Raw genomic sequence first — 12,596 nt, 5'->3', positions numbered from 1 at the left:
ACGAAAAAATTCGTTTTTTTGTTAGCCGTTTATGTATCGTCCTGAAAAGTTTGAACCGATTCGTACAAGTTTAAAATACAAATGTTGCGCTTAAAAAACCTTCCGGGAACGTATTTTTTTGCACATAAAATATAGCGCTCTTGAAAAGTCACAAAAAACGCTTTTTGCAGGTAAAACCCGAATGAAAGAGAGTTTTCAATTTTATCGTAAGACTGCATTTTTTATTTATTTGATTTACTTTAAACCGTTCCAAAGCGTTCAGTTGACTTAAGCATGAAGTTTACGTGTTACACTTAGCTCAAATTTAAACCACAATACTTCAGAAACGGAAAAGAATAAATCGATTTGCACAGTTCGCTTTGGCGCCATCTCCGGTTCGTCGTTCAGGCATTTCTTAATGCACTATAACATAACTGCAGTAAGACATATGTTCGAATGGCTGTGCAAATGACTGCTGTTCCGGGCTAAGCCAAAATCTTTTTATTTCATGTTCCTAGCTCAAATAGGAACCGAACACCAAGATACTCCACAAAGCAATTCGGCGCTCGGCCGGTTCAGACATACTTGTTACAGTGCTACTGGGCTGCAACGGCACGGCAAAAAACAAAAAGAACCTCCTGTTTGTCATCAAATATCTGTAATAATAAATACAAATTTTTTAATAAGAATTGTTATACATGAAATCTAAAATGGATCTGTTGAACAACTCTGCTACCAGTGTGCTTCTACAAAAGCGATATCTCAACAGAATAAGATTATGAACAGTATAGACAGCAAATAACAATCAAACCTAGGACCAGAGAGCAAAACTCACCCTGTGAATTTAATCGTACTACGTCGCCGAGAGTGAGACTCTTGAAGAAACAACTTACTAGTGTAGTAGTGTCATTGCAACTAGTGAAATATTTTATCTTTAATTTTATTGCCAAACGGTAACCACACACCAGTTCTTATTACACAGCTTACTCGAAAATTGCAATTAGTAATACATGAGCTAGGAGTTTTACACAGTAAGATAAAAATGCATTAATAAAGCTGTACGATACTGGAATCGGTACAAGCGTCAATACAAGTGGCGGCGCTTTACACTAATCTGATATTAAAGCGGAAGGCTACGCCTACTAAGCAGTCAACATCCAAGAAATTAAAAAACTAAAGTAGTAACCGCACAGATAACTGACAAGTCACTCCTGTGTGTAGGTGCTAAAAATACAGAGAAAGCACGGACAGGTCTGTGTGTCTCTTGTGGCAGATCCTGGAAGAAGAGGGAGGGGCCATACATCGTTTCATGGTGTATCATCTGTCATTAGTGTGTATACAAGAAAAATCTTAAATTTCAAGGTAATGAGCAAACATTGCCCTCAGTGTGACACAAGAAAGAACAATGATGGCAGTGAAGGAGAAAGCTGGCAGCAGGAACACAAGAAAGCGTGCAGCAAGAATTACCAGGGATCAAGCGGTGGGGTGGAAGCAGCTCGGATGAAACTAATATTCCAAACGTGAGTTGAACAATTTGGCGTTAGGTATGTGAAGTACCTAGGTTATGAAGATTCCAGTGTTTTTAGACTGTTTTAGAGAGAAATCCTTATGACTCACAAACTAAAATTAAGAAACTGGAATGTATGGAGCATGTTCAAAAGCGAATAGAAGGTCGACTTCTGAGATTGAAGAAATAAATGAAAGGGAAAAATTAGAAGACGGAAAGCCACTGGGAGGTGTTAATAGACTGACAGACAAGGAACTTCACACTTTCCAAATATATTATGTGAAAGCTATCAGATATAACTTACATAGTGCGAAAACAATGCGGAAAGTCGTGTTTCTTTCACAGACTTCCCACAGATGATAGCCGTCTACATTCCCTAAGTGACACATCATGATGCAAGTATCTTCAGGCAAAATACAGTTGAAATCCATACACCCACAAACATGCTTTGCCACTTCCTGTTTTAGATGCTATAAAACCAACTTTCAGGTACTTAGCCAATCCTAAACTGCTGAAAAAATGTGTACATGGGAAAACACAGAAAATAAATGAGAGCTCCAATCACCTTATATGGATGTGTTGCCAGAAAATAGTATTTGTGTGCGCAAATGTTGTGAAAATAGCTGCATGTGATGCCTGTCTAGTGTTCAATAGTGGAAATGTAGGTAGGATTAAGTGCTGTAGGGAATAGGCTTCCATGCAGGTGCATTCACACGGAGGCAGGGGAAGAGATTACTACAGGAAGACGAGGAAGGGAATACATATTATGGATATGTACAGCATTAGTCACTACAGGTATAGCAATATGGTCAAAAACTGAAATAAAAATTTTGAATGCAAACTGCTGTAAGATGAATTTTTTGAGCTATAATGTATCTTTTCTCAGGAACTATAAAAGCTAACACCCTGGAATTTGGCATAGCTCTTAAGATTTACTTACTGAATAATCGTCTGCAGCACTTTTCCGTTATATTTTCTCTGAAAAAAGTTCTCCTTTGAAATTTGAGAAAAATAGAGCTGCACCGGGTAACACAAAACTGAAAAATTGATTTCATGGCAACATGACCCTAAACAAAAATCTGTTCCACAATTTTTATTAGCCTCTTATGCAGATGTAAACTGTGTAATTCCAGTTTTATTGCTTAATTAGTTTACGAGAAAATGTACATTATAGAAACAATGGTAATTAAAACACAAATCCTTATAAAATGTATGTCGATGCGCATTTTCATACAAAAATTGTACAGATTATCAACCATTATGTTGTACATAATAGTCTCAAGTTTTAATATTTCAGCTGCAATATATATGTTTAATTACAAGAATGCATTTTGTCCTACGTCTGTCGATGGGGTAAGATGATGCCTGACGCGTAAAAAAGAAATGTGAATACGCGTGATGATCTGCTTGGTCATATCATGGACGCTGCTGCTCTCATTAGGGAACGTGCAGAGGCACTAAGACAAACAACAAAACAGAAGTGCACGGATAAACTGAAGATGATGATGGGATATTCGAACATTTTGTGTGAATTCTGTAATAGTAATTTTGTGATGTGTCATGTACGATAATGGTTAGAAGCGAATGGGCTAAAAGTACGTATTTTTGAATTGATACTTTGTAAAACGCTTGTTGTAACGTTTAGTGACTGTTTTACCTGTGTACATTCGGAAACCTGACAATGTATTGAATAACATAGAAAATAAATAACCATCTATATTACGTGTGTTCTCTCTCTGAAACCATTCGGAAGTGGGCCTATACGATATGAGGTTACTTGCTTCAAATAATCATTTCTGTCATGTCTCTGAATACCGTCCATTTCTTCCCTGACACAAAAAAAAGAGGAAAAAAAGAAAGAAGAGAGAGAGAGACCATATGATCACATGTATACTTCTTTGATTTGGTGCTATTTTGTGCAAATTGATGACAGTGCTACAGCTTGTAACGAGAAGAAGCAGTAATAACCCGTCGAAAATCTGCTGCCACATTGAACAAGTAAGAGAAAAGCTCATACGTTTAAACAACGTATGAGCTTTGCCGTACGAGGACTTAACTTGGTAGCATTAATGTCAAGGATATGGGGAAGAGAAATAATGCAGAATCAGTTCAATTGAAATACTTTTAATGTGCTGCTACGGTACATCATACTATTACACACCCGTACCATTACTGCTACAAAAGGGGGCCAAATATCACGTCCATCAGTGTCGAGAAGAGTCTGAAAGCGCAGGATTTCATCTGCACACCAGAACGAAGCATGTCTGTAGGTATACCGGCTCCGTCTCTTGATATGCTGCGCTTCAGATCAGTATGTGTGTGAATGTTCTCCTTGTAAACGCTGTCCTTCAGGTAGCCCCACAACCAAAAATCAAAGGGGGTGAGATCAGGTGATCCTGCTGGCCAAGCATTTGGAATCGATCGGCTGATAATTCGATCGTTTTCAAATGTGTTTCGGAGAAGCAGGTGAACTTCACGAGCGATGTGCGTCGTGCACTCTTGAGCTCAATGAGTCTCTCTCCTGTAGGGCGGGTATGACATCCTGGCGAAGCACATCGCAGTAACCCCGGCCAGTCACACTGCACGTCTCTGCTCCTTGAGCACCATCATTTTCAAAGAAGAATGGGCCAATGGCAAACGTAGCTGTGAAGCCACCCCATATGGTGACACGTTCACCATACAGAGGAAATTCATACACACTGACTGGAGGTGAAGATCCCCACACACGGCAGTTCTGTGTGTTCACCTCAACCGTCAGACAAAAAGGAGCTTCGTCTGTCCATAGGATGGTCCACGACCAGCTCTCATCAACTTCAATCCTTGCGAGAAAGTGGAAATCGAAGTCAACGCAACGTTGTGTGTCCTTTGGTGCAAGCTGCTGTACGATATGGATCTTGTATGGATACTATTTAAGAATGGTTCGAAGCACCTTCTGTACGGTGGACCACCGTCATGATACAACACGCGCACTGCCTGACGATCGGGAACTGCGCGCAGCATTGTCTGCCATAGCAGCAGCGATTTCATCAACCACCTGCGGCGCAACCGGTCGTCGGCCTCTTCCTGGAGCGATGCCCAGTTCTTCCGTTGATTCGAACTTCTTCACCATGCTCCACGCAACAGGTGGAGAATGAGGACCCTTCCGTAATCCTTTCAGCCGGCGATATCCTCGAAGTGCAGCTGCAGCGTTACTGTTGCTTTGATAATACCGAAGTTCACCAATAATGCCCTGCTCATTTTGTCCAAAGTCATGTTGACATACTTTAACAAATAAAAATAAAATAATAATATATAATAATAACAATAATAACTATTATTTTGTTTGTTTGGATAGGTAATTGAGAGATTAAAATTTACGCCGTGAATTTATCGAGCTTCGTACGTCCGAAGATGTACGGAACGTAGCCAGGGCTCATTATATATTTTTTGTAGAAAAGTCTGATATCTGACCTCAGCTTCAATCATGACAATGGAGTGACTAAAACTACTAAAACAGAGAAAAGCATACGATTAAATAAAACATGTATTCATTTCGACATATACATTATGATATGAATGACACTTACGTAAAATTCTAGGTAGATAATTGCAGATAATTCACAAATAAGAGCGACTTATTAATTCTGCGCCTCTTTTCTGCAAATAAGTATCAATATGGATACTGTGGAGCCACACTAAATATTACGTCCTTCTAGGACAACGAATGACATAATTGTGTAGAGGCCTACTGGCTGCGACAAGAGAGCGGTGTTAATTCCTTTTTTTGCTTTCTCTTGTCTTAAAAAATCGATACCTATAATCTAAGTTAAGTAAATTAAATATCATCTGTGTTCGAGTGCAAATGGTTCCTTAAACTACCCCCCAAACTGGGAAGTCAAAGGTGTACCACATGCAGCTGAGTAATTTGTGCCGTATTTTCTTTATTTGTTATGTCATGAGTCATAAGTTATTACATATCATGTTTCACAGATTCAACATACACAAAATATCATAAAAGGTCATAAAGCTATACAAATACATACATAATATTTACATACAACTTAAATGAAAGTGAAAATAAAAATCTTTGATTCCATGCGGAATTGAACCCGCCAATGTGACTTCTAGAGTTCAATGCGCTAACACGTAGCTATTGATGCTTGCAACAACAAGTTTCCTGTTAACACTTATAGTAAGACTGTAACATTCATTTCACAGTTCGTATTCACTTGTGCTTAGTCACTTTGTAAAAAATTGCTGGGTATATAGTCCAGTGTTCTCTTTCGCTTCAAAATGTTATTATACATGTTCATTCAATAAATAAAATTAATTAATGTTTTTTGTGCATACTCAGAGATATGTAAACGTATTCTCTGTAGAATGTCACTTGTTAGAAATGGTTTATACTGTGCTGAAGTATTCTCTGTAGAATGTCACTTGTTAGAAATGGTTTATACTGTGCCAAAGTTTTTGCACTTTAAAATAAATATCACTTGTCACATGTTTAGTTTACGTTGAGACGAAAGTTCTTGAAGAAATAAATTGGAGATCACCAATCCCGCAATGAAGAGTGCTTTGGAAGACGTAGTTAAAATGTGGTTTCGTCTTGGTAGGAATACGTGGTGTCAGTGGTTCCATACTGACCAGTCCGTGTTACATCTACTCAATAACCTCCATATTCCGTCTTCTGAAAGGCGTATGTCGTCTCTTGGATATTGTGTCGTCGTTTCGTCGAAAAGTGTGCCGTGTTTTTACGACTCACGTCACCTATAGTATCCCATCATGAGCGCAGTGAATCGTTTTTTAACAATTTGCACACAATTTTTTCATACATTGTTCGTTGCAAAACAAAATGTTCGTTCACAACAGAGAGCACAAAACACTTCACATTGAGTACAGTGTTCTATTACATATTCACATAGATATAAAAATTTTCTGTGGAACATGTACCTGTACATTGACATTAAATTGTTTGGTAATACATATACATATTTTACATTTTTCAATTGCATTAAACTAGATATTTACAAATACATATGGGTCAGACATGGAAAAAATTATCTTATAAGTTCAGTGTTTTTTTTTTTAATAAAGTTTTCCTTTTAAGTATATTTTCCTTTACATCAGTACTACACAATAAGTGTTCTTCCTCATTAAATGTTGCCTGCAACATAAACTTTCATAGTAGGTTAGAAAACATCTTGGAGATGATCTGTCCTGAAAAGTCATGATTACAATAAGACACAACACGTCACATCCACAATCAATTCCAAATTACCACATGCACAAAGTGTCATTTACAAATAAAATAAAGTATATAGCCTTGCTCAATTAATCTCATTTGTCATTTGCTGTAGAGTGTTTTTTGTGCATGTTGCGTTCATGTGGATTGTGGTATGAGTGTAAATAGCAAATCAAGTGTCTATCATGCCAATTAATATATCAGGTTCAGGGCAGAAATTGTCTCCGGTCATTTAGTCTGTCAGCTTGTCTGCAGAGTAGTAATAAATATAATTAGTAGCTGTGCTTTGCATGAAAACTATTAGTTCTACCTGTGTCTTATCTTCTTGCTGCTGCTGTTATTGCTGGTATTGTAAAATGTAGATACTTAAGATTATGCCTTATATCTTCTTCTTCTTCCAGCTCGAAGTACCAGATGTGACTTACCTTGTTGTGGTATCAGCATACTCTGCTAAGGGCTAAGAGTTTTCATATCTTTGTGAGGGTACAAACCTAATATTCTCTTATTCTTGGGGTTTTGTAGAAGATGTGCTCCAGGGTGTGGTATATCAATGACTGTGTAAGGACCTTCATATATTGGACGCCACTTAACATTACGTTTTAGAGGTGATGACGATTTGTAGTGGGTCTTAAGTAAAACTTGCATGCCAAGTGTAAAGTTTTGCCTTCTTTTAAGATTAGCACCATAGTTCTTATTTCTAATGTCAGCTTGTTCAGTAATTGCAATGAGTACTTCCCTTACCCTTTCCTTGTGTGAAGGTTTGGTGTCAGAAAGTTTTGGTAGTGAGTTGCTCCATTCATTAGTTTCCTTTGTGTCAAACATGATTTCTCTGAGAGCATAGGGTGAGTTTTATATATTTAAATTGTTATGTTTTTCCTCAAGAAGTGCTAGGTAATGTATCCAGTTTGTGCGCTGTGTTGTGGTATAAGTTCTCATGAATCTGTTTAATTCTCTAAAAATTCTCACAGAAGGGTTGGCTGATGCATGAAACTTTGAAATAAAGATGCTCTTAATGTTATTGTCCTTTAGAAATTTTCTCCAGGTTAATCCTGCATAATACGTGGCGTTATCTGATAGAATGGCTATAGGTTTTCCACAGTATGGCAAGTAATCATTTGTGAATCTTCTGATGATGGTGTTTGCTGTGGGTGACTTAATGGCAAAAAGTTTTATGTGCTTAGAAAATATGTCATAAAATGCTAGAATGTATTTACAACCACCGATGCTAGTTGGATGAGGTCCGCTAACATCTGTACAAAGTATCTCTCTAGGTACAGTGGGTAAGATAGAGTGAATTGATTTTGTGGCTTGGATTTTTGACATATGAGACATCTGCTGATAACATCATGTATTTTTCTTCTCATGTTTGGAAAATAGCGATATGTATGTAAGTTGTTTAGACATTTCTTTGTTCCGTAGTGTCCCCAAACTGTGTGAGTGTGTGCAATGAGATTGTTTACAGAATCTTGTGGTATGCAAACTCACCAGTTAGTAGCATTTGTGTGTCTTTTGTGGAAAAGTATGTTGTTGTGTAACATGTATCTGTCTTGCAAAGTGTTGTTGTGTTGTTGTACTATGATTTGTTTTATTTAGTACCAGTGTGGATCTGAATCTTGTAGTGTTGCCATGTTTTTGCATAGGTCTTTGTAGTATTGTGTAAACTGTTTGTCTTGCGTGAGTAGTATTCTGTAATCGTGTGTATTCTCAAAGTCTGTATTGTTACGGTGTAATCCTTGTGGTAGTCTTGAAAGTGTGTCAGCTATTATGTTGTCTTTTCCCTTGATGTGCTTGATTTCAAAAGAGAAATTCTGTCATGCAAGTGCCCATCGTGTAAGTCTAGGATGAATGCGTTTACGTGAGAAAAGGAAGGTAAGGGCTTGATGGTCAGTGTATATAATGGTGTGTCTTTCATACAGATAATAATTAAACTTTTTAAATGCCCATACAATAGATAATGTTTCCAATTCTGTGGTGGAGTAAGTTCTTTCACATTCCGTTAAAGTCCTACTGGCAAAACCAATTACCTTAATATGTTCTGAAGTTTCCTTTTTAACAAGTTGAAATAAACAACATCCCAAACCAATGTTTGATGCATCACAAGCAATACAAAAATTCAAATTGAAGTCTGGATGTTCCAGCATGTTAGAATTTACTAAGGCTTCTTTGATTTTAGTAAAGTCATTTTCACAGTCTTGGTTCCAAATCCATATCTGGTTCTTCTTTAATAGGTTTAATAAGTATCTGCTATTGAATAACTGTTTAGGTATGAATCGTCTGAAAAATGAGCATAGACTGAGAAATGATTTTAACTGTTTCTTTGTAGTGGGACTGGGGAAATGTCTGATAGCATCTGATTTTGAAGGGTCTGGTTTAATGCCTTGTGTTTTGATGAAGTGTCCTAGGTATTTAATCTCAGAACAAGCAAATATAGATTTACAAAGATTGCCAGTGATACCAGCTTGTGTGAATCTGCATAGTAAAGTGTTCAGGGTATCAGTGTGTTCCTTCCAGGTTTTTGAGGCAATCAGTATGACATGTACATAGTATGTAACAGTTTCTAGTAAATCATCACCGAGTACACAGTTCAGTGCAGTAATGAATACTCCTGAGCTTACATTTAGGCCAAATGTTGATACACAAAATTGATAAGTTCTACCACCAAACATAAAGGCTGTGTATTTTCTAGATTCTTTGCTTATTGGTACCTGCCAAAACAAATTTTTAAGGTCTATTGTAGAGAAATATTTTGCAACCAAGAATTTCTGAAGTTGTTCATCAAGATTCTCTGGTTGTGTCCTCACAGGTAAGATAATTTGGTTGATAGCTCTTGCATCTAATACTAACCTGATACTTCCATTGTGTCTTTTCACTACATGCAAAGGGCTACAATATGGAGATGTTGATGGTTCTATAATATTCCATGTAATAATTTTTTTTAAGTTCTTACCAAACTGCAGGTCGCAGAGCTAGAGGTACATTGTATGACTTATGGTAATAGATTTGGTGATACTTGACTTCAATCGTATATATATATGTGTTGATCCTCCCTGGCTTACAAGTTAAAACATCCTTATTCTTAAGTAAAATATGTTTAAGCTGGGATCTCTCCTCTTCATTAATAGCATCGCATTCTGATAACTCAGAATTAATTTGCGTAAGTACATCATTCAATACTTCACTGTGTGATACAGTTTGTTGCGTGGAATCTACGTCAGTCTCATGTATAATCTGTATCTTTTAGCCAGAAGAGTGCTTGTTATGGTCTACTAGTCGAGTGTCCAAGATCAAAACTATGTCTCTGCCAATATACTTAGAATAACAGATGCCTTTGGAGAAGTCTATTGTGCAGTCCTTCTCGCAAAGAAAATCAATGCCCAATATACAATTGGCAGCAAGGTTTTGGACAACTAGGGAAGGCCATTGTAAGATTCCATTTCCCATATTAATAGTCACCAATACCTACTTATTAACCGTACTTGACTTATTACCTAATGCATTTAATATTAAACAGTTTTGAACTGGGAACTCTGGTATCTTACAAGATTCCTTCCTCATAGTATAAAAATTGTGGGAAATCACATTGACAGCAGCTCCTGTATCAATAATTATGTTAGTAGGTATACCTCCTACAATGCCTGAGGTGGAAGACAGTACAAATCTTTTCTTTATATTGTGACATTTTGTGTTGCCATTTATCAGATCATCAGCTAAGTTTCCACTTTCATTATATCTTAATAATAGTGTAGGCGACTCTTGTTGTGTAAATGTTAAATTTTCTTGTTTCACAGTTTCACTAGCAAGTGTGTATTCAAACATAGTCTCTAAATTGAAGTTGCCCCCAAATGTTCCTCAGTCACGACCTGGGGCTCAGTCATGACTGGATCTAGTTTACCTGGTTTGTATGGTCATTGGCATGTGTAGTTCTAGTTTCATTAGCTGCCTCAATAATATTTAAATTAGGATATTGTCTTTGCCAATCGCCTGTCTGTTTTCGGTTGGCTGATGTCATTTGTTGGTTTGTGTTGCTTGTTTGTGCAAAATTCCCTTGTGGCATCTGAATATGATCTTGTGGTGGCGGTTGCTGTGTTTGCCACTGTCTCACATAATACTGGTGTTGTTCTGGTTAAAGTGCGGTGTAGGTGTTCCATTTCTTGTGTAATCTGTGTTGTTGTTTCTTTGCTAGTGTTTCTGTTTGGCTTTGTGTCCGTTGTTGTTTCCGTTATTCCTTATTGAATTAAAATTGTCGTTTCTTCGTTTTTTCTACGGGTTATCTCCCTGTGTATAGTTACAGTTGTTGTTTGTGTGCAGCTGTGAGTTTTAGTGTTTGTTTTGCATGTTTACTGTGTGTTTTGGATTTTGCTGCGTGTTTGGTAATGTAGCAATGTAGACATGTTGATTCCTACTGCGTGAGCTGTGTGTTGGTTCTTGTTCTTCATACAGTAAATCAACAGCATCTAACTTTTCCAAAAAATATTCAGGGTCGTCGTCCGGTAAGTACAGTAATTTCTCTTTAATATTAAAAGGAAGTCTTGCTGTCAGCGATCGGATCACATCTTTTCGTTTCACTGGTTCATTAAGAAAGTGTATCATGTTTAGGTACTTCTCGAAATATCGGCGCAGTTTGCCGTTTTTAGGATTGAAGTGTTCGGGTTCAGTGACTTGTTTGCGGATACGTTCCGGCACAGTGGGTGACAAAAACTTATTAAAGAAGGCGCGTTCAAACTGCTCGTATGTTACACATCTGTCGCTTTCATGGCAAGCCCAAACAGCAGCGTCCCCTTGAATGTAATCCACAACGTGTGCAATGCGTTTGTGGTCGCTCCACGAACGTGGAAATGCGTTCCTAAAAGCTTGTAGGAAGGTGACATGGTGTACAGTGTTTTTGCCTGGTATAAAAGGTTGGAATTTACGGTGTTTGAATAGACTTTCTGCTTCTTTGCTACGTGTTCGTCTGTTTCTTTCCGTGTAATCATTGAATTCTTCCCTGTGTGTAAATGGTTCTTCATCAAAATGATAATTGTATTGTATCTCAGGTGATGGGTATCTGTTGCTATGCGTGTCAGTGTGTTGCGTATTTGAGTGTTGAAATTCGTGTGTGTACATGTGTTCATTTCCGAATCGAGATTTTCTTCTGTGTGTGTTAAAATGTGTAGTGGATGTACTATTCCGTTGTGCTTGGCATTGATTTGTCTTTTTTTGTATATCCTCATCAATTACTTGTCTATTGTTTTTCATGTATTCCACTACAGAATCGTGCACAATATGTGGCAATTTGTTTTGTATGCATTCTTCAAAAATTTGGTCTTTGTGTGCTGTCCATTCTTTAAATTGTGAATTAATGCGAGAGAAATGGGGTTCAGCCTCTCTCTGTATTGTTGTGTGCATCTGTTTGTGAATGTCAGCTACGGTTGTTTCTATTGTATTCACCTTTAAATTAATTTCGTCACATGCGTGCGTGTTTGATTCTAATTTGCAATTAATAGTTTCACAGGTTTTTGTCAATTCATGGATGTGATTGGCATTATCGCTTTGAAGTAACTCTAAATTTTCAAATTTTTCCGTAAGATCGTCGACCTGTTTCGAAAGACGTGTATTAATTACGTCTACCTTTTGAGTCAGTGTGGCGAAGTCTGATTTTATCTCATTTCTGAAAGCTGCATTGTCTGTCATTAATAGTGAGAATTTTTCGTCATTATCTTGCTTAATATTGGATATGCCTTCCAAAATTGAATTCAGTATAGCGGCAAAATTTTGATTGCAAAATGAGCTTGCCCCGCCGCGTCATTAGACGTGACGTGGTCTCTCAGGTTTGGTTCTGAATTGCTCCTTTCGGCGTTTGTGTGTGTGTAAGTGTGTGTGTGTGTGTGTGTGTGTGTGTGTGTGTGTGTG

This window comes from Schistocerca piceifrons, chromosome 7 (assembly GCF_021461385.2).
Source record: "Schistocerca piceifrons isolate TAMUIC-IGC-003096 chromosome 7, iqSchPice1.1, whole genome shotgun sequence".
Classification (NCBI taxonomy): domain Eukaryota; kingdom Metazoa; phylum Arthropoda; class Insecta; order Orthoptera; family Acrididae; genus Schistocerca; species Schistocerca piceifrons.
The sequence above is the reverse complement of the archived record's forward strand: the minus strand, read 5'-3'. Positions refer to the sequence as shown.